Source organism: Haemaphysalis longicornis, unplaced genomic scaffold (genome assembly GCF_048455015.1).
Source record: "Haemaphysalis longicornis isolate Haplotype H1 unplaced genomic scaffold, Haemaphysalis longicornis Haplotype H1 scaffold_6, whole genome shotgun sequence".
Taxonomy (NCBI): domain Eukaryota; kingdom Metazoa; phylum Arthropoda; class Arachnida; order Ixodida; family Ixodidae; genus Haemaphysalis; species Haemaphysalis longicornis.
The window spans coordinates 36,445,857-36,471,287 of NW_027526407.1; positions in this window are offsets into that span (position 1 = coordinate 36,445,857).

The window sequence follows — 25,431 nt, forward strand, 5'->3', positions numbered from 1 at the left end:
GATTTAAAAGGAGTTCAGTCATGGAGGTATCATGAAAAACTGATTTAAAAGGATGGTGAGGCATGGATGAAATTTTAAAAGCATAAAGAAGGTCTGTGTATGCTCGCTGACGTTGCAGGTTCCATTTATTGCACTCTACATACAGGCTTTCGACTGGACTAGTCCGAAAGGCACCACAGGACAAGCGGAGCCCTAGATGAAGCACAGGGTCCAGCATTCTGAGGGATGTTTTAGTGGCTGACCCATAGACAACGCTGCCATAGTCCAATCGTGAGCCTATCAGGCTGGCAAAAACACGCAACAGAAGCTGTTTGTCAGCACCAAAAGAAATGTGCGAGAGAACCTTCAGGATATTCATTGTTTTTAAGCATTTATGTTTTAGTTGTTTTATGTGTGGGATGAATGTGAGCTTTTCCTCAAAGATTATACCTAAAAACTTGTGTTCCTTTTTGACAGGAATCGAGACACCGTGGAGTTGAATGTCTGGATCCGGCCGGATGCCACGCCTCTTAGAAAACAAGACACAAGTGCACTTCCCGGGATTAAATTTAAAACCGTTCCTGTCTGCCCAACCAGCTAGCTTGTTAACACCAAGCTGGACTTGGCGCTCGCATACAGACAGGTTACAAGACTTAAAGGATAATTGTACGTCGTCTACATAAATTGAGCAGGAAATCGACGGTGGCAATGCCTTCCTCAGGGAATTCATTTTCACAATAAAAAGGGTGCAACTTAAAACTCCACCTTGTGGCACTCCATTTTCCTGCACATGCACCCTAGAGAGTGCAGTTCCAAGTCGCACGCGAAACGTCCTTTCGGACATGTAACTGGAAAGCGTGTTTATCATGTTACCCGACATGCCAAAGGACTTCAAGTCGCTAAGGATGCCGTACCGCCACGCTGTATCGTACGCCTTTTCAAGATCAAAGAAGACTGTCATACAGTACTGTTTGTGGAGGAAAGCATCTTTGATATAAGACTCTAATGCAACGAGTTGATCGTTGGTAGATCGCCCCGCCCTAAAGCCCGCCTGGCAGCTCTCGAGAAGGCCATTGTACTCTAAGAAGTACACAAGTCTCCTGTTTATCATCTTCTCGAAGAGCTTACACAGGCAGCTTGTCAGGGCAATGGGACGATAACTGGCGGGAGAGGAAGGGTCCTTCCCTTCCTTTAGGAAAGCCACTACTATGGCCTCCCTCCAAGAGCGTGGAATGTGCCCCGAAAGCCATATTTTATTGTATAGGTGTAAGAGTGTTTCAAGAGTGTCTGGGTGTAGGTGCTGCATCATGTTGTATGTAATCTTATCTGCGCCTGGAGCTGAAGGTTTGCACGAGCTCAAGGCAGCCCTCAACTCATAGAGAGTGAATTCAGAGTTGTAAGAAGTTTTTGATCTGTCTTTGTCGTATAAGGGCTTTTTTTCTGCAGATGTTTTGTGTTTCATGAAAGTGTTCGTGTAGTGTGCTGAACTGGACACGTGTTCGAAGTGTTGTGCAAGCGTGTTAGCCTGGTCTTCAAGTGTGTCCCCTGTTGTGCTAACCAGGGGCAGGCTGTGTGTCTTTTGTCATTTGAGCTTGCGTATACGTGTCCAGACTTTGTGTGTGTCCGTGTATGAATTAATGGATGTCAAGAAGGTGTGCCAACTCTCTCGTTTCGCCTCACGGCGCACACGTTTTCCTAACGCCTTGGCCCGTTTGAACAAAATGAGGTTACCCGACGTGGGGTACCGACGAAGGACACCCCACGCCTTGTTCTGGGCCTCTCGCGCCCGCCTGCAGTCCTCATTCCACCACGGCCTCCGCTGGTTGCGCGGGGCACCAGAGGCGTGGGGAATGGACTTTTCGGCGGCGTCGAGGATGTGCGCCGTGAGGAGTTGAGTGGCTTCTTCAACGTGTAGGTGTCCTATGGATGTGTGGTGTAGTTTGGATGTCTCTGTAAATGTGTTCCAGTTAGCTCGTGCTTCATTGAACCTATTATGGGAAGATGGACTGCTCGGGCCTTTACCTATATACGTTAATGAAGTGGGGAAATGGTCACTGCCATATGGGTCAGGTCCCACACCCCACTCGAGAAGAGGAAAGAGAACTGCGGAGCCAATAGCCAAGTCAAGACATGAGTATGTGTTGTGTGCTATGTTATGATATGTAGGCTGCTTATTGTTGAAAAGGCATGCTCCAGAGGATGTAAGAAACCTCTCTATCAGGCGACCTCGGGCATCCGTTCGAGAAGAGCCCCAAAGAGAATTGTGAGCATTAAGGTCGCCTGTTAGAATGTATGGTTCAGGCAGCTGGTCAACCAGCGCTTCGAAGTCAGAGCTCAAAAGTGTAACATCAGGAGGAATGTATATGGAGCATACCGTTATCAACCTATTAAATATTATTAAGCGTATTGCTACAGCCTCAAGGATAGTGTTTAAAGTGACAGGGTGGCATGCTAAAGATTTCCGGGTGATTATGGCCACACCCCCAGAAGAGTGTGTGCAGCCATCCCTGTCTTTCCTGTATACCAGGTAACTATTCAAGAAATTTGTGTGTTTGGAATTCAGATGTGTTTCTTGGACACACATTATACTTGGCTGATTGGCATGCAGAATCTCATAAATGTCGTCAAGATTATTCAGAAGGCCTCTGCAGTTCCATTGAACAATATTTTCTCTTCCCATTATTATGTGTTCAGAGATACTGGAGTGTGACTATTTATGTAGGGTCTTTCGGGGCTTGCACTCTTGGAAGGGGTTTTCTGACCTTGTCTACTGACCTGGACGTCGCAGCCCGTTCCTTCCGCTGCGATGGAAGCCGGAAGGGCTCGACGTCCATGTCGTCATCTGAAGGCAAGGGGGTGCCCAGCGGACTGGGCCCCCTTGACATGGTACCCTTTCGGGTGTTCTTTGCCTGCGCTGCCAGTGCCGAAGGCGTGGGGAGCACCCCAGATGGCACAGGCAGTGAGGCGTGGGAGGGGGTCGCTGCGATTGCCTCCGCCTCCATCTCGTTTGGGCCCACGCGCGTGCTTCGGGCCGGTGGAGAGGGGGAAACGGTGGGTGCAGCAGCATCCCCACTGGACGTGGATGCCACCACAGCCGCTGCTGACTCAGCGAGCGGTGCGGAGGCGGGTTGGGCTGCCTGAGGCAACCCAGGGGGGGGCGGGGGTGGGACCAAGTCCGACTCGCGGTACTGGGTCCCCGCAGAAACCAGCCGCCGCTCCGCCCCCCGGCGAGCTGCGTCGGCGTACCTCCCCAGAGGGAAAGAGGCGAACCTCTTCCGCGCCTCTGGGAAGGTGATGTTTTCAGTGACCTTGATGTTAATGATTTTCTTTTCTAATTGAAACTTTTCACAGCTGCGGGACCATGCTGCGTGCGGCCCCTGACAGTTTGCACAGGTGAAGGTAGTAGAGTCACAGTTTTCAGTAGGGTGGTCATGTGCGGCGCATTTCGCGCAGGTCGTTTTGCCGCGACAAGAAGTTGTAGCGTGCCCGAATCGCTGGCACTTGTAGCAGCGGCGCGGGTTAGGTATGTACGGACGTACACCACACCTAATGAAGCCAGCATTGATGTGCTCAGGAAGTTTTGATTTGTTGAATGTCAGGATTATATGCTTTGTGGGGATTTCCTTATTGTCTCGTCTGATGGTGATACGCCTCACTGCAGTTACACCCTGATCTTTCAGGCCTTCCAACAGATCAGCTTCGGTCTCATTCAACAAATCGGTCTCCGAGATCACACCCTGAGAGCTGTTGAGGCTACGATGGGGAGTGACTCGGATGGCCAGATCTGCCATGCAGGTTTGCGACAGGAGGTTAGTGGCTTGTTGCTGCGTCTTGACATTGACAAGGACTTCTCCGGTACGGAGTTTCTTAGCATCGAACGATTTTCCGAGGATGCCTTCCAGGAACTTAGTGATCAGGAATACGGACATTGAAGAAACAGGGTTTGTTTTGTCAACTGCCTCGATAACCAAGAATCGAGGATAGTTGTCAGGTTTCGGACTGTGGATTGTTGGAAGGGATGGAAAAGATACTTCGGTGCGGCCCCTTTTCAGGGACCGATCACGTTTGGGGGGGGGGGTTTAGAGAATGCCATACATCATAGTATAGAAGCAGGGGACGGGGGTTCTTTCTTCTCAAACCTTACCCTGATAGCCTGAGAGGTCCCGGAGCTCCCTGCCTGGTAAACAGACAGGGAGCCCATCCGCCGGAGCTTGACCTGGGCTCCGACGGCCACCGTTCGTGGTTTCTAACCCTCCACCTATAAACACATCGCCACGGTTGGATCCAGCTTATGTTTGGGGGCTCGGGGTCCGCGGTATCGCCAGTACCGTCACCAATGGTCTTGCATGCTTTCGCTACTAACAAAGGACCACACCTTCTTCGTGCATGCAGGAGAAAGAAACAGTGGACCATCCTGTAATCCTGTGCCAAATGTGTTTGTATTTACAGGTTTTCTGTTAATTGGCGCCCGTACTTTCTGCCTCTCTATCCGACGCAGTTCATTCTGCCAATCTGTGATGTCCATAAAAACTCAGCCGTTATGTTTATGAAGCCCTAGCGATTATACACCACTGTTGCAAAAAACACTAATAACGGAACAGTCACGCAATCATCAGTGTAACATGTGTATTTGAGAATATTTGAGTACGTATATGCATAACTGAGCAGAAAAGCATATTGAGTATAATAATGTATACTTGACAGAGTTCGGTCTTAGTAAAGAACGACCCTGTAGCGATTGTTAGAGTTAACAGAGCTTCCCGAAAAATTTCACCAACGACTTTTTCAAAAAGAAAACTGATTCCTTTCAATTTTTGTTTTAAAATTGAATTTTTCTATACCCCACCTATGGCGTTCTATGTCACTACATAACGCACTGTAGAAAATCCAATTTTAAACAATGGGTTTTACAAGACGTTGATGATGGCAAGGGATGCAACATCAGTCTCCTCCAACAAAAAATGCTTCTGGTTGTACAAATCGAACCTTGGTACCTTGCGGTAATAACCCGACATCTGTCGGATTTTGAATCCGGATGCCGTCTAAAAAGTTGATATGTGGGATTTTGACTTTGGCTCAGGTTGCATTGAAAAAAGCTGGACATTTCATCCACCTTTTCTTTTGTATGAAAGGTGCTTTTTAACTCACTTTTAAAACTCAATTCTTTGCTCCAATACGCGTCTCTGAAATATTCGATAATTTCTCGCTCTGTCCCTGCTGTGAATAAGGATAATGAAGTTAGGAGTGGTTATTCGGGTTAAAGATAGGAGTCTCAAGAACTACGCTAACGGAGACATCTCCTGAGACGGTAGACATTATTGGGTCCACTTCTTCCCGTGTTAGCCCCCGTTTCTGGGGATTTCTTGATTTGATGTGCGTCATCTGTGACAGTTAAAGGTGCTTGCTTGCTTTTACGTCTCCGTTTACTAGTTGCAATGAGACGCGATGCCGTAAAATGTCTCAAATTGTTTTTGGCTCTAAGCTGTTTTTGTCTGTATTGCCACGGTCAAGGGCATTAGGGAATTCCAAAGTTAAAACACAAGATCAGGGAGGGGTGACAGACTCCTGCCATGGTCAAATAAAATAAAATGTATAGAAAATGTACTTGTAGGCGAGTTGTTGGGAGAGCTGACAAATGGGATAGCTGTCAGGAATGGGCCCATCGTTCCAGCGGCAGTGCACGGTGACAGCGATGGAAGGTCGTTGACTTTAGATTTATTGTTGTCCTTGGAACTGCTACCGGTGTAAACACGGAAGCATAAAAGAGGAGACGAAGTGTTTTAATAGGGCGGATTTAGAAAAAGGAAAAGGCGGGCCCAACTACAAGCGGGGTTTCTTCACCTCGAGGGGCTGGCATTGAGTTTGTGTATTAAATAAAACTAAAATATAAAACAGATTTTCTGGGCCATGATGATGTTAACCGGTATGCTGAGGCAGCTGGAAAATAAAAAAGCGAACGTGGATCAAATCGCAGCAGGGATACATTAAGTAAGCCTTAACATTAAATGTTTTCTCTGGCAAGCGGCCAGTTTATATTTTCATAGTTTCGTAGTTTTCAAAATACGGATAGGTGCGAATAAAAAAAATAATAACAAACCAAATTTTAATAAAACTTTTTAGTGAGTAATTTGGTCGATGGATGCGTGGTAAGCGCTGATTTTTCTTCGGTCCCCCTCTTGTCGCTTCCTATCCAGGAGTCTCAGCCCAAAACAAGTGTTTTGGCAGGTTTTAGAAAGCCATTTCTAATTTAAAGATTTTATTAGTTTAAATATTATAAAGCAATGTGAACGCGAATAAACATCATATTTAACTGCCGCACATGGCGAATTTTGGGGAAACAGCAGGTGGAGTACCTAAATATTTGGTCTTCAGGCCGTTATGTGCGCTTAGAGAAATCGTGTAAAAGTTGATTTACGCAAAATAACGTGTTGCCCTCCTCTTGGAATTCCCAATGTGTATTACTTTAAGGCACCTCTGTTAAACATGGCAACGTGCGGCATGTTTTATGCAGCATGCTAGATTTGGAGATTTTCAAACATTTTTTGCTGATTCAAGTCCAAATTTCTATACTTCAATGTTTGTGGAGTGCATCAACAACACAAAATTGTTGTGACGTACACAGAATCGCACAGAAAATTGAAGGGCAAGGCTCGATTTGGAGAGTGCTCGCCTGGGAAAGAAAACAGCCGCGTGAGACGAGGGTCAGATGAACGATGTGAGAATGTGCGAGGCACCTGCACATGCAATGCCAGCGGCATTGAGACGTGGAGGTGTCAATGGAAGAGAACAATGGGATGTCTTTTGGGGATGGCGGGTGAACGTAGCGAGCTTCCGATGGTGCGGTCTAGGGTAATTGTTAAGTAGGCAGCGAGCGGGGCTGAAAACCTCAATGGGATGGCTTTTAGGAGGTCAGCAGAAGGGCCGACCAGTCCTTCGCCTTCAATGATCAAAAATAGTGAAAATCTTCAAATATTTTAGAAATTGTTTTATGAAGTCTCTTGTAACCAATCTGCAACCGTGCTTAACGCGTTAGCAGGCTGTGACCGCTCGGATATTTTTGGTGGGGTATTTTTGAATATTGGTAAAATTTCTCAACGTTTCTAGTACGAAGTCCATATTTCGAGGTTCCTTCACAGCCACGTCGACGTCACGCGAGAGCTTGTTGGCCCGATATTATCGGTACGAGAGAAGTCTCTGCAATTTTGCCCATATCGGAAGCAGAACGGATTGTGTTTAAGGTTTACAATTTCACTAAAAGTAATTCGACCCGCAAACCATTAACAAATGTGCAAACAAAGGTTCCCTCTGTGGTGGGCAGCTCGGACTATTATACAGAAAATTGGATCAGTGCCTTCGCCATAATTTATTGCTGAAAGCTGAAACCCCCTTTATTTTAACGACACCAGAAGAATATCGGTCAGAGAGGGTGTACGCAATAGGTAAACGTATTTCCTAAATTTTTATTCCGTATTGCAGGATTCGCCTGTGAGAAATCTCCCCAGATACTGTGCCAGTAATTACGTAATACAGAAATTCGAGGTCGTGAGCCCCGCTTGCTTTGGTGCGTGTGCAAAAACAATTACTTAGAGTATAACACCATTAGTGCTTTGGAAATCTGAGTGGAGGATTGCAGCAATTATTACCATGGCACATACCCACCAAAAAGAAAAAACCGCGCCGCGACGAAAAAGAACGCGACTAATATTTATTACCCAGATTTGTCCGCGGGCGGCTTGACCAACTGCACACATAGGAAAAGTTTGTATCACCACATAAAATCTCGCGAAAGGTAATTTGCGTTGGGCAAGGAATTATTGAGCCCGACATAGTTATGGAAAATATAAGAAGGATAACAGTCATAGATACGAATTTCTCTTGCTCAGCCCTAGAGGTCGTTCACTTTGTTATATTTGTCTATATTTTCAGTTGTAACATTTTTTTGTGGGGCCACCGTATGGAATAGAGTGTGCATGGTACCAGCAGTTTTAATGACTTCATTGAATGCCCTTGCACCCTTTTTTCTTCAGCAAGAAGTGACTACCTCGTTGCGGTAACAAGACAAGCTAAGTTGAATGATTGATGTGGTATAACAACTTTACTGCCACCCAATTCAGGGTATATTGTCTGGGCAAATCTGACGCCTCAACACTGAATAAACTTGTAAAAATTGTATAAGTGGTAGTTTTTACGCAATAGCATTCAATACAGGAAAGAGAAAGGGAAGTGATGTCTGGTGTAACACGATACTCTAAAACACCAGTACTTCTGAGAACAATTTCTTGGAAACGCCCCAAAAAATGTAAATAGTTTGCACGAGAGGGGCTGATATTGACCGGTACGGAAAAAGCATTTTTTTCCTTCGACTTCCCTACCCAAAAGGCAGATCATCCGAAAAAAAACGCCCTTTTCTGTGCGCAGGATGACTGGCTGAAGAAAAGTTGAAGATACTTAATTTTTGTACTTGCACTACACACAAAACACAAGTTAGCCTGAATGGGAGTTTCTTGGCTGGAATACGTCTTTTAAACTCCTCACGACAGGCGGTCTGCTCCCACGTGTAGTAGTATGATGGTGGAAAAACTGCCTGTTTACACCGGGGGCCACAAGCCGTCGTAAATAAGCGCATTTACCACGGTTGTACCTCTTCACAAAACGCAGTATCTGGCTGTGATTACTGCGTTTGTCCTAATGGGAGTATTAAAAACTCCCACGCCACCTCCATTTCCTTCTCCTCCTCCTTCTACCCCTTCCTCCTCTACGCCTCCTTACAAAATGGCTGCCAGTTGGTATCGTGTGTCGTGTGAGCTCCAGCGTCCCCGAAAATTTATTGCCAGTGTGAACTTGCGGCCGGACGAAAGGATGTGAAGTGCTTCCCAACAACCGAAGCTCGTTGCGAACATTGAGGAACCAGCCTGGACTGACGTGCGACGGACTGCAACGTCACCTCCGTGTCACCGACCTTCGAGCCGACGGAATACGCCAGCGAGCCGACGCGAGGCCTAATTGCAGTGATCGCTGAGAGTGGTTCGTTAAAAACAACGCCGTTGTGCCTCTGCGAGGTGGTTGAAGGTAAGATTTTCACGTTTTTTATTGTACGCAACATTTTGGGAGAATTTTGCCCTTTCTAGCGTCAAATAAACTCAACGTGTTTCCCGCGCCACTGCACGGGCGATTCTCCGCCACTGGATGTGAGCGTTGTGCGTGAAAGACGCACCATGCCCGGAACGTCATTGGGGAGGCCGAACGGTGTGAAAGCAATGCGTATTTGCGCGGGTCTCGAGCAGAACACTCACTGGTTCACACTCGCAAGCAGAATGAAAACTGTCCGAACTCTGGACGGCTGTTAGGTGTTTTTGTTAGGCTGTGTCTGTGGCTTACTGGCAAGCGAGGGTGAAGTTGGCCGGTGAAACGTCGCAGGGCGGCCGCTTTTCTTGAGAAGTAGGTGTGGTGCCAGCCGCGTCTGCTACGAGGAGGATGACTGCCGCGTGCCGCCGGCGATTAATTGCATTCACTGGAAAGGGAGAAGGTCGGGGCCCCGTGGGAGCTCTCCGTACGCTAGGCGCGTGTAACTATAACCAGCAAACGCCATTCGAGGGAGCATTCTGTAGAGTCGGCAGACGACTGCTTATTATTTTTTTTTGTAGGGGGGCAGGCGCAGGCGTCACACCGACCGAAATTTTTCCTTAACTTTCGGTGAGGGGAGAGAGGGGCAGTGCGGGGGGTAAAACCTGAAGCTCGTTCCCAGAACACTACAGGGAAGGAAAAGAGGGAAAGGAAGCATTTTGAGAAGTTGGTCACCACAAGGGTCGCGCACCTTTTTGAACAGCAGAACACTTCGTTTTGACGAACTAGTGAGCGCAGGTGTCTCGGACAGAAGTGCAATTTTGCGTAGCTTTAAACAAACATTCCGACATTACGGAAAGTTGGACACAAGAGTGACAAGTTCACCGTCTTTACAGTGCCGTTTCTTTTTTTTCTTTTTTTTTCAGGTCAGATGCCCAATATGCTTATGTATTTGTTACCACAGATTTAAAGCGTTTTGCTATCCCTCTAATGAATGTGCTGCTGTGGCTTCAAGAAGAACGTGCCACGGGGTGCGGCAACGTCAGCGTTTGGGAGGCAGGTGCAAGCAAACAGCGCACCGACGACATGCTGACCTCATTGTTTGCAAATGGCTTAATTTTTTTTCGTTGAGGAGTGTTGTAGTAGATAAAGTTCCTACCAAGATACCTTGTGTTTTTGATGTAGGTGTTTTGTTGATTCAGTGTTTTTATTGTCTTATTAACGTGTTCACACGTATATCGTATTCATGTAATTTTTATGCAATAAATTGACAAACTTTTCACGTTTCGCCATTCAACGTTTGAAGCGGAAAAAGACTAGAAATTACGTGATCCCCAACGAAAAATAAAAATTCGGCCTGTGCCCTTATTAAGAACTCCCAAATGCAGTAATAAATTCCACTGCAGCGCATATATATGAAGCGCACAAAAACACACAAAAAAAAACCTCGAATGCAGGTCAACACTGCTCCCAATGCGCCCCCTGAAAACTCCCAGTTGGAGGAAACAATACACTCCCAATGGTACCCCTGGAAACTCCCATTGTAGTGGCAGTAAAATGAAACTCCCATATGCTACTGAAAAAACTGCGAAAATAATGGGAGTAAGGGCGAAACTCCCATTGGAAGGAGTTTTGAAAACTCCGAATTGGTACTGAGTTATGACACAAGCCATTTACTCCCATTCCGGATTATTTGTGTTCTGTGTGTAATGAACAAGGTAGTAGGTTTAAAAATAAAAACACGGAATTTTATGCAGTGTTTTTACGTTGTAGGTTACATTCTACTGCGAGTCGAGTGTTTCGCGTTATATTTGTTTGGACATGTGATACTGACGATGAGCTCAGTGCATGTGCAAGCGATAGCTATTTATTTGAGCGTAAAGGATTCGTGTACCCTGGGGTAGGGGGGACTTGATCAATCTTGATCTTTTTTGGCGAAACTGCAGAAGCATGTTCCTGGAGAAAACAATGCTGGAAACAGCGAATTATGCAAAAACGGTAGCAGTAACAATAGATATCGGGGCAAATGTTTGAAATGATGATACGTACAGTAGAAATATTTTGCCTCCACTGCTACTGCGAGCCTACTGAAAACAGCGAGCAACAGCGGGCAACAGCGAGCCTACCGAAAGCTCTACTTCCAAAGTGTAGCAAGAAAAAGATAGATAGACAAAAACTTTATTTGCAGCGACTGAAGACGGAGTCCTTCTGTCCCTTATGTTTTCAGGTACCGTCCAGACTGAAGCGCATGCCGATTTTGGGGTTACCAAATTCCCTGGATCTGCTTCCCGAAAAGCTGAAGCAGTTTGTCTAGAAGTCTCTTCGTGGAGCGCCCTCCTGCCCTAGTTGTATGACAATTGAATGGGAAGGAATGATCGTGTAGGCCGTACGGGCAAACTGCCCACTACAATTAGTACCGAGGAAACTTTTGATGTTTTGATTGATTCCATAAATAAATTAAGCGTTTAAAAGCGGGTCATTGGTCCCTACAGCGTGTCCTTTTGCTAGGCACGAGTGTTTCACACCTCTGTGGCGTTTAAGCGAGATTCCGCTTTGCGAAAGGATTTCTTTTATTTACGAAGCTCTCCGGCTGATGAGCTCCAAAAGCAACTATAACAACTATAGCACTTTGTCCTTGGGTTTGTGCACTGCCGAAGCAGCCAAGAATAGCAAGACTCCCATATCTTTTGCTGTATACTCCGTTTGATTTTTGTGGGGAAAAAGAGTCTATTGAGAGAAAGAGTTCCTCGTATTCTCTATTTATTTGAGAGTAATCATTAGAGACCCTGCCATATGGTTCGCACGGCGGACATTATGTACGTTCGTATTACGCGTACGTACATACATACATACATGCAGGAATGCATACACACATACATACATACATACGTATGTGCTTACGTGCCTACGTACATACATACATACATACATACATACATACATGCATACATACATACATACGTATGTGTTTACGTGCCTACGTACATACATACATACATATATAAATACATAGATATATGCATACATGCATACATACAAACGTACATAATGCATACATACATACATACATCCGTATGTGCTTACGTGCCTACGTACGTACCTACATACATACATACATACATACATACATATATACATGCATACATGCATACACACACATACATTCATACACGCATACCTACATACATACATACATACATACATACATACATACATACATACATACATGCACCCTTTGTGGTGCAGGTTTCTGCTGCTGAGTGAGAGTGCGCGTACGTGTGTGCATCATCGCTAGGAGAAGTACTTTACAATGCCGACTCGGATACTTAGCTGCGTCGTATACACAGGCGGGAATACCTATAAATTTGACGAAAGAAATTATATGGGTTAGGAATATCTTAACAGAGTCGACGTTTTTTGCAAGAACGTAGCTTACCAGATGAACAAAAAAGCATTATCAGGTTCAGGTAAACTCTAAATCATTAAACGATTCCTCACTATTGGCGTGAACAATTAGGATGAACGAAAGCTTCTATCTACTGCGATGCTTATAGCTTACCAATTAATTAGAAAGCTTCGTTTCTAGGGAGTGGTTCGTCTTCTCTTTAGCTTTGTTCATGTCTTAATGTTCGCTAGTACGATGAAATCCTTATTCCTTTTCGAACCCGTCAGCACCCAAGATGGTCGACACTTGTGTTCTTCAGGCCAATATATGCTCAGCGCAATTTAACTGAAAAGTCATGCTTGGGAACGATTCTGCGCCACATTATGGTAGAAACAAATGTATCTTGGTGTTCTCAATTTAGCGTAAGCTATGTTTCGTTAATGTGAGAATTACCAGAAAAACATTGTAATATGTACAAGGACAAGGATACCTGTCGAAGAAGCATTCTGAAGAAGGTTCACCCTACAGATTTATTGCAAAGTAGTGTCAGAGATGCGCCGACTTTTAGTGTTTTTTATCTCTGGTGCATGCGTTGGTATATGATAAACGAAAGAAATACGTGCGGGCGTGTAATGGTATGAAGCTTCATCGCATCCTTGGGAAATCGCAAGCGCAGCCTCTATATATCCTCCTCAAGTCAGCACGCTTCGGGATAATTATGAGCCCAATCGCTGTAGGTGCTGGAGAGACGGGAAGCACTGAAAGGGGCAATGTGTGTAGCCACCTTTTTAAACGCTTACTGTTTAGAGCCCTCCCACAAGCGAAAACTTGCACAATGCCCTTCTGTCCAATGGTAAAAGGTTTTCAGCCATTTTGAGCAACAGGGTACCGGTCCTGGTAATGAGGTAAATATTAGCATTTAGAATAGGTGTAGTCAGACTTCTCTGAATTTCTTTCCGAGAAGAAAAACCATGAAATATGTATGTAAAGCAGGGTCAGCATTTCAGCAAAAAATTACCAACAGGGTGAGCATGCATACGGTGGCGTTCGATCCTGGCACGCAGCTGTTGCTCGGGCCTAAAGTTTTCCAACTGCTGTAGTTACACCGCCATTATGTCGTTCGGTGCAGATTACATAAACAGGCTGTCTCCAATGCCATAATTAATAGGTTCAAGGATAGAAGCATTCTTGACAGGCTCCAATACATTTCTGAACGTTACCTGCTATATTGCGTATGACTGCGCATTCTAGCGGGTAAGCGGGGGAATGGCATTTTCTGATAGGAATAGCAACGCATATTGTTGCTACCGCGGAAGAAACCCGCCAGAAGCACATTTACAAACAACACAAAAAGAATGGGGGTTGCAGAGCCGATTGCATGTTTGCCCAACCAAAGCGTGTGCCGACGATGCAATATTTTGACACGGCGCATGGCACAAGGAACTCGCTCAGCTGCGTGGAGGAAGGAATGCTTAGTCAGTCTGATTTATGCCACAGCACAGCTTTCCTTTACACAAACACCTATAAATGCCGACCAGCTGTCATGCAACGCCCAGTAATGTGCATTTTGCGAGGGATGATGGAGCCAACGTGGAGTGCCGCCATGTTTTTGCCTCCTGCAACGCAGTAGATTAGGCATTCCAACTGAAGCTTGGTTTATGGTGCATGCTGGCGTGTTTGGTCGCTTTAGTACGCCTAAGAGCCAAAATTCTGACTTGACACGCGGTATATCAGGAAAATTTGGAAACTACGATGCTTTACAATAATAACACAGTGGGTGCAAAAAAGGTTACTCATGAGACCTTTTACAGGAACACATGAAATTAAGACGCTAAACTGGCAGCCTATCATAATCGGACGCTTTACTTACAGACGAACTCAAAAGCGAGAGATTCTTGAAAAAATTGTGCCTGCTTCAATGTAAATGTCTATGAAATGCGACAGCTTGTGCCCCCAAGCCACATGCCTGCTTTGACTAAACGAAGTAAGACTTCGTGGAACAATGTGCACATTCAATGAGCCATACCTGCAGGAAAGTAAAACATATTTGCCAACATCAAGCTAAGTCGTTGTTTGCCAAATACTCACCCTCCCTGATGTATGCTGTTGCCCAGGAAGCGCAACTGAAAAGCATCTTTCCTATTATCTCTACAACAGACCATCCGTTAAAAAAACATCAGTACTGCCGATCAACCACTAGCAGGTGAAGAGAATAGCCCATTAAGAACGTAGTATATTGATGGGGTACCAGCCCTGCCCTCCTCAGAACATACATGGCGAATGTTGTCATGTGTCACCCCGGATACATCCGCCCGCGGTTGCAAGCAACCCGCCATTAGACATCAGAAAGGGGGAACAACGTATTCACGCAGCGAAAACCTGCGGCGGTGCATATTCCCATTTCCCAAATGGCACACAATTAAAACACCGCGCCCTGAGCTCTCACAGCATATTTACTGAGGCTAAACAGAGCCTGATCAAGGACGGGGTACCGGGTTTACGAGCCATTTCTGCAAACAAATTCGCACAAATGGTTCTACATAACGACTTGTCGTTGCAGTTTAAATTCTCAGCTAGTCTCGTTTATGCCCCCACCGTCAACTGTGTTTTGATTTGGATGCAACTAGACCGCGCTGCGCAACAAAAACGGCTGTTATACTTTTCCAATGGCAACTGAAGCCAAGTTTTACTAACCTCCGGATTACAACCTGGGGAATACTTTTGAATGGGACGCACAACGGGCTCTCGGTTCAGTTTGCCCTGAGTCTTCCCGGCAAATGGAAAAGGGAAGTGTAGCAGTGTGGTAGACGGTTCCGGCGAAGAACTGGGCGCCACACCGTGGTTCATATTCCTAAGTTCTCAGCTTTGTTTCGCAGATTCATTACTTTAAAAAGAGCATTGGCCCAGTTCTACGGGGAGCTGATTCGCGAATGAATAAAAAATACAGTCAATGAATCAGTTAACTCGTCACTAAAGAAATAAATGAGCCAAAATGTCAGTATATCAAAAAAATATTAAACCAAAAAAAAATAAATGAAACACGCATGCAAAGGTTGTCCTAACTATTGAAGTACCTGTTTCGTACAATTAACCTACTTTGTTCTTTCTTTACACCGGGCAGTGAATAGGCAGGCTTTCAAATTATTTGTGCTTGTAACTAACCCAATTTTTACTCCAGAAAACTAGGAAGTTCACACAAAAGAAGAGGCAAGAATACCCCATCACAAAGTGAAAAAAAATTCCCAGTAATAAAACAAGTTAAGTCGCGGGGTGATGGGGTGTGCTCACCGCGAGCAGATTACCTTGGGTGAAGTCCTGCCTTACGAAAATGTACGACGATTATATTGAAAGCCTTACGATTATGCAGGCCTGCACAAGATACGCAAACTTTGGGGTTAAGTAATTTTTTTAACAAAGAATTTTTTGATGATGTTTTACGTGCTATAAGCGGTATTTGAGTAAAATAATTTCGTATTGTCTGGACAAAAACTTTCCCTTCAGCGAATCCAGTATCCTCAAAAATATTGTCACGGGACAAATGATCGATTCCCCATGGCGCCATAGCACGCCCTTTCGTTATCGTTCCCGACGCCGGGCTACGGCACCATGGGGTATTGTGCGTTTATCCAGTGGGAATATTTCCCGAAGCAACCTTCGGTCTTTTGGTGCAGAACGCTTGTTAGATTTTTTAGGCGTACACTAGTTTCGAGATACTGACGGCAGGCTACCCAAAAAAACAAAAAAAACACAAAATTTCGGAAATAATTAACACTTTTGGTTCACGTTACGTGCTCCTTTTCAAGTTGAGCAATATGAATTGGTGTACATTGCATTGTGTAAATTTTAATTGGGGCCGGTTAATATAAGGGTGGTCTTGCGTTTCTTTTTATTTCAATGGAGCGTGAAGTGATTGGTTGCCATACTCGACTACTAATGGTGTATAGTGCTGAGGCAGGACAGAACCGGAAGCTTCGCTCAAGTTCAGGCATACGGTTGAGGAGGAGCTTTAGGTTCTCTCGGCGGGGCCAGTGCTGATTCTTAGAATACAAAATTAGCACAAAAAATACATCAAAAGTTTTGTCATAAGCGTCAGTTGTTGGATGCCCAAAGCAAAATAAATAAACACGACAATTAAGGACACTCGTCCTTGCTTGCGACAGCCTCATTACCTTTGCCGAACTGAATTCACTCATTTGATCTCTTCAAGATGGCTTCTGTTTTTTCCCCGTAAATCAATACCCATGTATTGTTTGCTTGCACCGTCAACGTTTGTTCTTTCTTAAATTTTTCTGTTTCCCCATATCCCTACGCAGAGTTTTAAAGGTGTTGCTGACGTAGTAAGTTTCGACCTAGTATGTGAGTAATGTAAGTATACATTGCTTCATATCATTCACTTGTATGATACGGGTGAACAGAACTTTTATACCAGACAGTACTCCCTGATTACGATCATTGTCAGGTGATCTATGCTAGCCATATATTTCCTTCAGGTTGGTTTCCCCTGAAACGTTTAGCGCAGTATTGGTAAATCTCCACAAATTGCCGAATTTAACGTTTTCTTAAGTAACACACAAATAACATTTATAATCGGCAGGGCGAAGGCTACATGTAAAGATTGTAGCGGGATGCGCTGAACGTGGTGTTGGTGGCTGTTAATAACTGATGGTTGTAATTTGAGGCATTTTTATCAACTAAAATTGTACGGATTGCAAAGTAGAGAAAATCTCCACTCCACTATCCTAATACTGCTACGGTGACTAAACTGATTGGCCACGTATCTGCTTACTTCGGTGCAAAAGTTGTCGATGGAAGGTAGCCTTGTGCAGCTACTGAAACGTAAATTCCTGTCTTTTCTCCCCCGCGCACCTGCCAGGCTTTCATACTCCCGTCTCGCTGCTCCCCTGAGGACGACGGTGGAGGTTTTCTCAAGTCAATTATTTTCCAGCGTTTAAAATCTCGCGTGCCATGTAGTGAGAACTTTCGTTACTGGGGGACTTCTTAAAATGCCGCCTCAAGGCACAAGCCACGGGTGATCCCGTGTTTTGTATTTTTGGTTCAAATAGTTCTTCTCAACGGTTATTTTTATTTCCTAGTGCAAAAATAAAGAATTCTTGTACCTTTATTGTACTGTAGACAACAAATACAACTAATATATTGATGTGTCCCCTAAAATATGCGTAATACTTTCTTTTTCCTGAACAATGTTCCCAAGTATGAAGTCTGCTGAAGTGTGTTTCCAGCTTTGCGGGGTTAGAAAAACGTTCTTCATATAACCTAAATTTGAAATTTTCTCTTATCTCTTGGCCACAAGGCTGAATCCAGAGACAGAAAGGCAGCAGACCGGCCGACAGACAGACCAAAATTTGAGTTTACGTATCTCAAGAAAGAACATGGTCTTTGAAAAACAACGGGGGTACATAACCTTTTTCCTGAGAGCATCACATTTACCCTAGCTATGTCTACTGATTGTGTCTCTGAGTTTGGAGAAGCTAGGGTTTGGGGGCTTTGGTTTCGGGCTGCCCCACGGAAGACGTCGCGAAAGACGGAAGAACTAATCTTTTTTGTAGCTACACTCCTCCACACAATGCCCTGAAACAAGTTCTGCAGAGACGAAGTTTTATACCGAGCTCGTTTAGAGTAGGGCTCACGTGTGAACGTAAGTGCATTACATAGAGAGTTTTTGGAACAGTATAAACAGCGATAAAATAATATACATGCTCTAGAACGTCTCTCATTTTTATTTAGAGGTACTGTCACTCCCAAATGGCATATTTGACGACGAGTTCCTGCAACACTTGGGGGTGACGGAAACATACTCACCAAGCATTCCTGACGTGTACAGTAAAAGGAATCGGCCTGTGACAATAGAAACTCTCGTAATAGACCCACAGCAGTTAACCAAGTTCTGGTGCCTTAAATGTTTCGCTTTGAAAAAAAAAACACTTAGGCAGACCTAAGAACAATGTGAATTTTTTTTTGGATTCCACCTTGCGAACCTTGGTTGGTGAGAGCAAAATTGACAACAAGCTCCCAATTGCGCTTAAAAGGTGTTGTGAACATATTGACACTCTCCTAAATGTTTTTTTTTCTTACTACTATCTACGTTTTTGAGTAATCGCAGTTCCTTTCCACACTTTAAATCGACAAAGTTACCCGCGGCGGTGGCTCAGTGGTTAAGGCGTTGCGCTACTGAGCACGAGGTCGGGGGCTCGATTCCTGGCCGCGGCGGCTGCTTTTCTAATGGCGGCGAAACGATAAACGCCCATGTGTACGAGATTTCGGTGCACGCTAAAGTTACCCAGGTGGTGAAAATTACTCCGGAGCCCTCCACTACGGCGCACCTCATCCTCTGCGTTGCGTCGGCGCGTTAAACCCTACAATCAATCAAATCGGCCAAGTTCACCGAGAGTTGATTGGGACCTGCGCAATAGCGTTAAGAAATACCAGAAAAATAGCACAGAATAGACTACGCTGCAAGCAGTACTCCCAAGAGAAGCTGCAAGAACAACATTTTGGTGCCCTGGAGCCTTTTCCGTGCCTTTTTACATCTCCCCTTATGGGTGCAAATAAGCCTGCACAAAATCACAGCATCGGCTATGAATTTGAACAGAAACCGCGAAACACCCGAAACGTTCCAAATTTCGGTTCACCTTGTTCTGAAGAATTTTGTTTTGATCCACTCACGCTGCTGAACGCTCCTTCATACGCAACCCAGTGGAAAAATTGATCGTTGAGAGAAGATTACGGCAGCTCCGTTTCCAAGAAGAGGAAATGGCAATCCTTCCTACGTGCACGTGCGCTGGTGATAAAAGGCCCGGAGCAACGAGAAAACGAAGAACCCAATTTGCGCAAAGCATCTTCTCATGTGACGTCAGTTTTGTCGAAAGACGGCACACGCATCTAACCAATTGGTCCAAGCGTAGACTTCATGCGTAGATGCAGTGGGCTAAGATTCCCGTGACGCTCAAGTTTCGTAACAAGCTGGCCTAGGTTCATTTCGTCTCTGAAAAGCAAAAAAGTTTAACACTAATGCTTTGATGTAAAATAAAGTGCCGGTTTGCATCCTGTATTCCCCTGGGCGGTGTCAGGTTTCGGTATTAGCACGTGAAGAAATTCGCACGTGGAGCAGGTTCCGTTCCGATGCAGGCAAGGCACCACTTGCACAAAGTTGAAATTAAAAAAAAAAGAGGGTCTTCCTTCTACTGATCCAACCCGCTATAGCACGGTAGTTGCTTAACTCAAGCAAAGAACTATGTAAGACGCTTTATGTAACGTCTTAACAAAAAAGGATTTTTCCATTTCTTGAAGAGACGGGCTGCTATTTATTGTACTATAAATGTGGCTTTGTGACGCGGATAGAAATGCAATTCTAATCCACCAGTGAATTTCTCGAAGTCACATACCTGCCATAGGAAAAGAATACGATTTCACTCTTTGCGCCTTAATTTAGCAAAGCTCCTTTCGGGATGCTTAGCTTAGTTTCATTTCACTCGGCGTCAATAATATTGGTCTTAAGCACATCATGAAAATGTGCCGGGGGCTTATGCGCCTCTGATGCTTGCGTCATACTTCCAAATTCATGAGAATTTCCTAAAACATTTCCTAAAAAGTTGGCATTGATGAAAACTTTATAAAGAAAAATTGCCGTCAAGCTGGCGAAATGCGTAACTTGCCATAGGCGATGGGAAAATAGCCTTAACTTACGACACTAAACATACGTTTTAAGGAACCAAGAACATGTTCTCGCTCTACGAGTACGCTTAAACCAAATTTCATTTTGTTTGCACAAAATTCACGATGTTCTCACGTGGAATCTAAATTTCTAGATTCTAGAACAATTCTTTGTCATGTCAGTGGTGGTTCCTTTTGTTTTTATAATTTTCTATCCATCCAAAAGCATCTTCAGAATTTTTACTTAACAATTCCATGCGCTCGCACTATTACAGACTTCCGCCCACACAGCCTTCACAGCCTTCTTGCCTTTGGTCTGCAACATTGTCGCTTGTCAAGTGAAGTTTTTTATTTAGAATTAATGGTGTTTTGGCTTGTGTTTTATTACCCACAGCTGAAGGAAGCGCTTCTAATGGTGGCCTCTTCGCCGTGAAAAAAATTTATTCTTTTTTCCCCAAGCCTTGCCAGTACATATATGCAAGCAGCCAATATTACGCAGAGAACAGCGGACCAAAGACGGTAATGGCTGAATTTAGGGTGTTTATCTGTTAGTAAAACTCACCGCATATTTTTTTAAACCCATAGTGCCTGACCGTTCATCTCCTCCTGTCCTGGCGAACTCACTGGGTTTCTTTGATATATAATAAGAGTTCTTTACCGGCGCAAGGGAAATTTTTGTGTCCCGATAGAAAGCCGTCCCTTCTATACAGCAAGTTCTGTGCACTATATGGTAAAACTGAACACATAATTCGCTATTTCATTTGGCATTCAGTGGCCGTAACCTGTATGAAATCGGGGCATTCTCTGCCGTGGGAGGGAGAAGTGTGGAAAGAGACTGAGAGTGAAAGCTGAGCGTGCATTCGCATGTGCGGAACAGAAGCTTTTGTCATTCTACATAAAGGTTTGCAGCGAATGCGAGAAAATTGACACCACTTTCGTTTTCAGATATTCTTTTTCAATGTTGTGCTTTCTAAACTGCTTGGGCCATTTTTCGCAGTGCGTGTGAATTAATGCTTTCGAAATACTTGTAATATATAATTCCGTCTCAGGTTTTACTGAGATATGAGGCGAAAGGGCGGATGGCTACTTAGTGCGTTTGTTACCACAGCATAAATGCTTGCTGTGGCACATTAGTGTCCCTTCGTCCCTCTACTTTGCTGCTGTATATTGTAAGACCTGTCGACTTAACGAGAAAAATGGCGTATACAGTTCGTACACTCAGATGTAGGTATGTAATGGCTTGAAGCCAGTAACGTAGCCATCGTGAGGGAGGTATCATGATGTTTAGCTTTGCCTGCGTCAAGTATTGTGCAGGATATTCCACTAAGAAAGCAAAAAGTGTTGCCAGAGATGCCTCTACATTGTGCACATTGCACGGTATATATCATCAGTGAAATCTTTTCACAGCAAGGCGAAAACTAATCCAGTATCCGGTATGTTTGATCGGGCTACAGAGGCCTCTTCTAAACATTGTTTGTGCGTTCTCAAGCGCATATATTTTCTTTCATATTTACGCTCTGGGATGCCTGTTTAATGGGGGTAGCAATTTGCTAAGGGAATAAAAGGCAAGAAAAGCTGGACATATTAGAACAGTGACACAACAAGCAATAGCGGTTGGCAAGAAGACGATATAGCCTTAACGTTTGTTTGGTGTAAGCACGGGTTTAAAATGCCTTTCAGTTTTCTGCCGCATTCTCTGACACGGATTCTTTTTATTTCGTTATCCTAGTTTCTCCCCCCTCGGTAAGCACCACGCTCTTTTGTCCATCTGTGGCGAATACATTACGCAGGTGAGCAAGAGGCATGAATTCGAGGCAGTGCATTGCTAAGTGGCAAACTACACCATCTCCACTGACTTAGCGCCTTATCTGCACTTACCGTCATACAATTTGGGACTTTTTTCTAACAGGAATTTTACACTCAGCTGTCTACCGTACTTGCGCGGCATCTTTATGATTGTCACTGGCCTGTTTGTTTAAAACCAGTGAAATCTACAAATTTGTATAGAAGCATAAATTGTTCAAACATTATGCCAATATTAACTCCAGTTGCAAAAGCTGTACATTCGCCTCGACCACAAAGGGCAAAAATTATATCAAACCTTTTAGGCCTATAAAAGGGGTGTGGATGATGGAGAACAAGTTGAAACGAGTTTTTCACTTTCAAATTTTGGGCAGCTCCGAAAATAGTAGAAGTGGCTTCGAATGGCACTAACGTTTTCAGTTGACGCTGTTCGTGAACCATGTAGCAAGGTGGTCGTATATTCATATCGAGTCACCTCCTCATAGCCGCAGTGTTAATAATTGCGTAAGTGGTTTGAAAAATGCAAAAAGAAGCATGCTTCAGATAAAAAGTTTGCCCGTGGTAGAAAATATGTGGCGTGAAATACATTTCTTTGAGACAACAGTTATTTGAGCCGAAGTAACAGTGAATAAAGAGGCATTCATAATGCTTTATTGGCGGCGGCAATGGCTGAAAACTTGGCACCACGTAGCTGTATTTAAGCTCATTGTACGTTTTTAAGGTATTGAAGCATTGAAAAGTTTCGTCTGGCGTCCGCACACAAAAAAATACAGCCGTTTAGCTTCGTATAGTTTGGTGGGCGAGCATAATTTCCTGGACCTTTTTAATAAATTTTTACTTATCCATCCTATGTGGAGAAGGAAATTGAGCCTTTTCAGCGGCATTCGCTTATGTGGAGAAGACGGCAAAGGCCGTGTTATATTATTCGACGGAGTTACTGACGCGTACTGTGTGGGGCTGGTGGCCTCGATGGGGGGATAAGAGAAAAATACCTAAAGGGCACTGAAGGGATTTGCAAACATTGCAGTATTATTAGCGCAAAGTGTATTCTCTAGCTGCATTTACGGGACTTTGTTCAGAACAAAAATCGAATCTAAAGTGCTCTCCTCCCCTCTGCATTCTCCTTGCCGACTTCCCAAGAATTTTGACGTCAAAACATAATGACTTGGTTTGACTGCGCTACTCCACGGCTCGCCGACCTTCCGACAGAATCAGTCGGCACAGAGTTTTAACCGGCCGGGGTCACGCAACTCGTTCACTCAGTCAAAACTAGGCCAAGACACATTGGTACCTGGAAGAATATGCCAGTGATTTGTTAGTTTGTAAACTCTACAAAGTTCTAAGTACAAGTAGCTCCACACAAGCGCACGTGCGTCGCTTCGCGGACTGGTGCGCTAGTTAAAAAATCTAAGACCAATAAATTCGAGATAATTGAATCAGCAAATTTAATAATATTAGTAAGGAAAGAAAATACCCCGAAACTTTTATTGACAGTGTAAAAAGAAGGGGCGGGAAGCACTTCTTGAGCTAGGAAAACTAGAACGGTGGCCAGATGCATGTCCACAGATTTGCGGTCGCTTTTCTAAAAGCCTGAAAAATAAAGTCGCTAGAGATTATTTATTTGTGTGAATTTGATGGACGCTTGCTTCACGAGCCTTATTTAAAATTATAAGAATAAGCTGCTTAGAATGCTGAAAATAAATAAAAATGCAACTGGCTGTAGAATATGCACTTTAAATTTCCATTCATGACACCGCTGGCACGAAGGTGGAGTGGTCTGGCGCCTTACCTTCGTTGTTTTGCCAATCTCAGTTTGAAATCTCCAACAGCACAGCTGCTTTTATTTTTGAAGTTTGTTTCCTTTTTTATGTTCATTTTTTCACACAAAATTTACCATTTTTGTGCAGTAACATTGATTGCTCCACGAGTGAGTTGGCAGAACGCTTGCAGATTGACACTGACGCGCTAGCGAGTTGTCGTTGGCGTGGTGTTGCCATAAGCACCGAGAGCTAGCCGGCACCATTCCGATTCGACCGAACCTTGCAGATTGCAGCAGTGAAGCGAACAGACTTTGTTTCGCCTTTCAATTTTGCTCGTTGTGTCAAACCAAGGTTACAACATATAAATCAACACATTTGAAACACACTGCTCTCCCAGGCGGTAATGACAGCGCGCCAGCTTTGCTGGTACATGCAGTGCCTACAGAAAAAAGCTTACAAGATATGGATTACTTGCCACATTCTTTTTACGTTTGTGTTTCAGGAACGCTTCATTAACTTAAGAAGCGGTATTTCTTTTGCGCCCCTTTGCACCATAAAAAAATCTACATGCAGGCGCAGATGTTCTTCCAGAGTTAATTATACAGGCTCTCAGCGCGGTAGGAAATATACACTCGCTTTATACTTTATCCAAAAGAATTTGCAGCATTCAACCAAAATAACGTTTACTGGTTGGCTTTTCTGCTAGTAGAAGAACAGAAAATTTTCTTTCCTTTAAAGCTCCTTCGTACACCATACGGTGTACTCACATACCGCTGTCTAATTTTTCCAGCCGATGAAACTTTTTGAATCCTAAAAACGTCAAGTTACCGCTAGTTATGATTAGTCTCGTTAGTTAGGCAGGGAAGCTGCCGAGCGGAAGTGATTCCGAGGAAATAAGGAAAAAACTGCAGCTGTTTCTGTAAACGTGCATGAAATAAAAGAACTGTGATGCTGTGGTAAAGCTTTAAGTTTAAACAATGAAGTTACCAAGAGAACGTTAGCGCGGGTTATTAGAAGGAACCTAATAATCCCTAGGAACACTGACACAAGAGAAAAGTATCTAGACTGCGAAAAAATCTTTTTTTTTTACTAATTTCTTTTCATAAACTACTCAAGGGGTGCGTAGACCTGAAACTGCCGGTAGTTCTTCCCAACTCTGGGCAGCAATTTTACGGCTTTCGTAGAAAACTTGGCTTCAGTTTCTGTTTGCTTGAAAATAGGGAAGTTTAAAATCTCTTTTATTTTCCGACAGTCTTCCAACTTCTATGTATTTTCATGGCCCCACCGCGTTCACCGTCTTCGCCACCACCCTTTCCCCTTTTCCAAGCGTGTTGGCCTAGTTTTAAAGTCGGTCGTCAACTCGCCCGTTTCCCACAACAGCTGGATATGAGGCAAGAGCGCTGTTGGCCGAGGCCGTCACTAGTGCTTGCGCTTGCTCTGTTTGTACTTCCCTGGGAAGTTTCGTATAACTACTTGATCCGGTTCTGTTCCTTAGCAACAGCGGGGGCACTATTTTTAACGGTGTGCCCAGGACACAGTGCACCGTCACTGCATGCCTGGAAGAAGTTGTAAAAGTATTGCCGCACTGAAAATCCTATCTTAAAATCAAAGCCCGCACTATCCTCTCAAACAAATGATGAGGCGTCGTGCCCGCCCACACGCAGTCGACTTAAGCCTACTTGTCAACAGACCTCCCTAAGTGGCAAAAAAGCGTTTAAAAATCACTGGTTCAAAAACTATTTGATATAGCCAAGAGTATGGACACCTGAC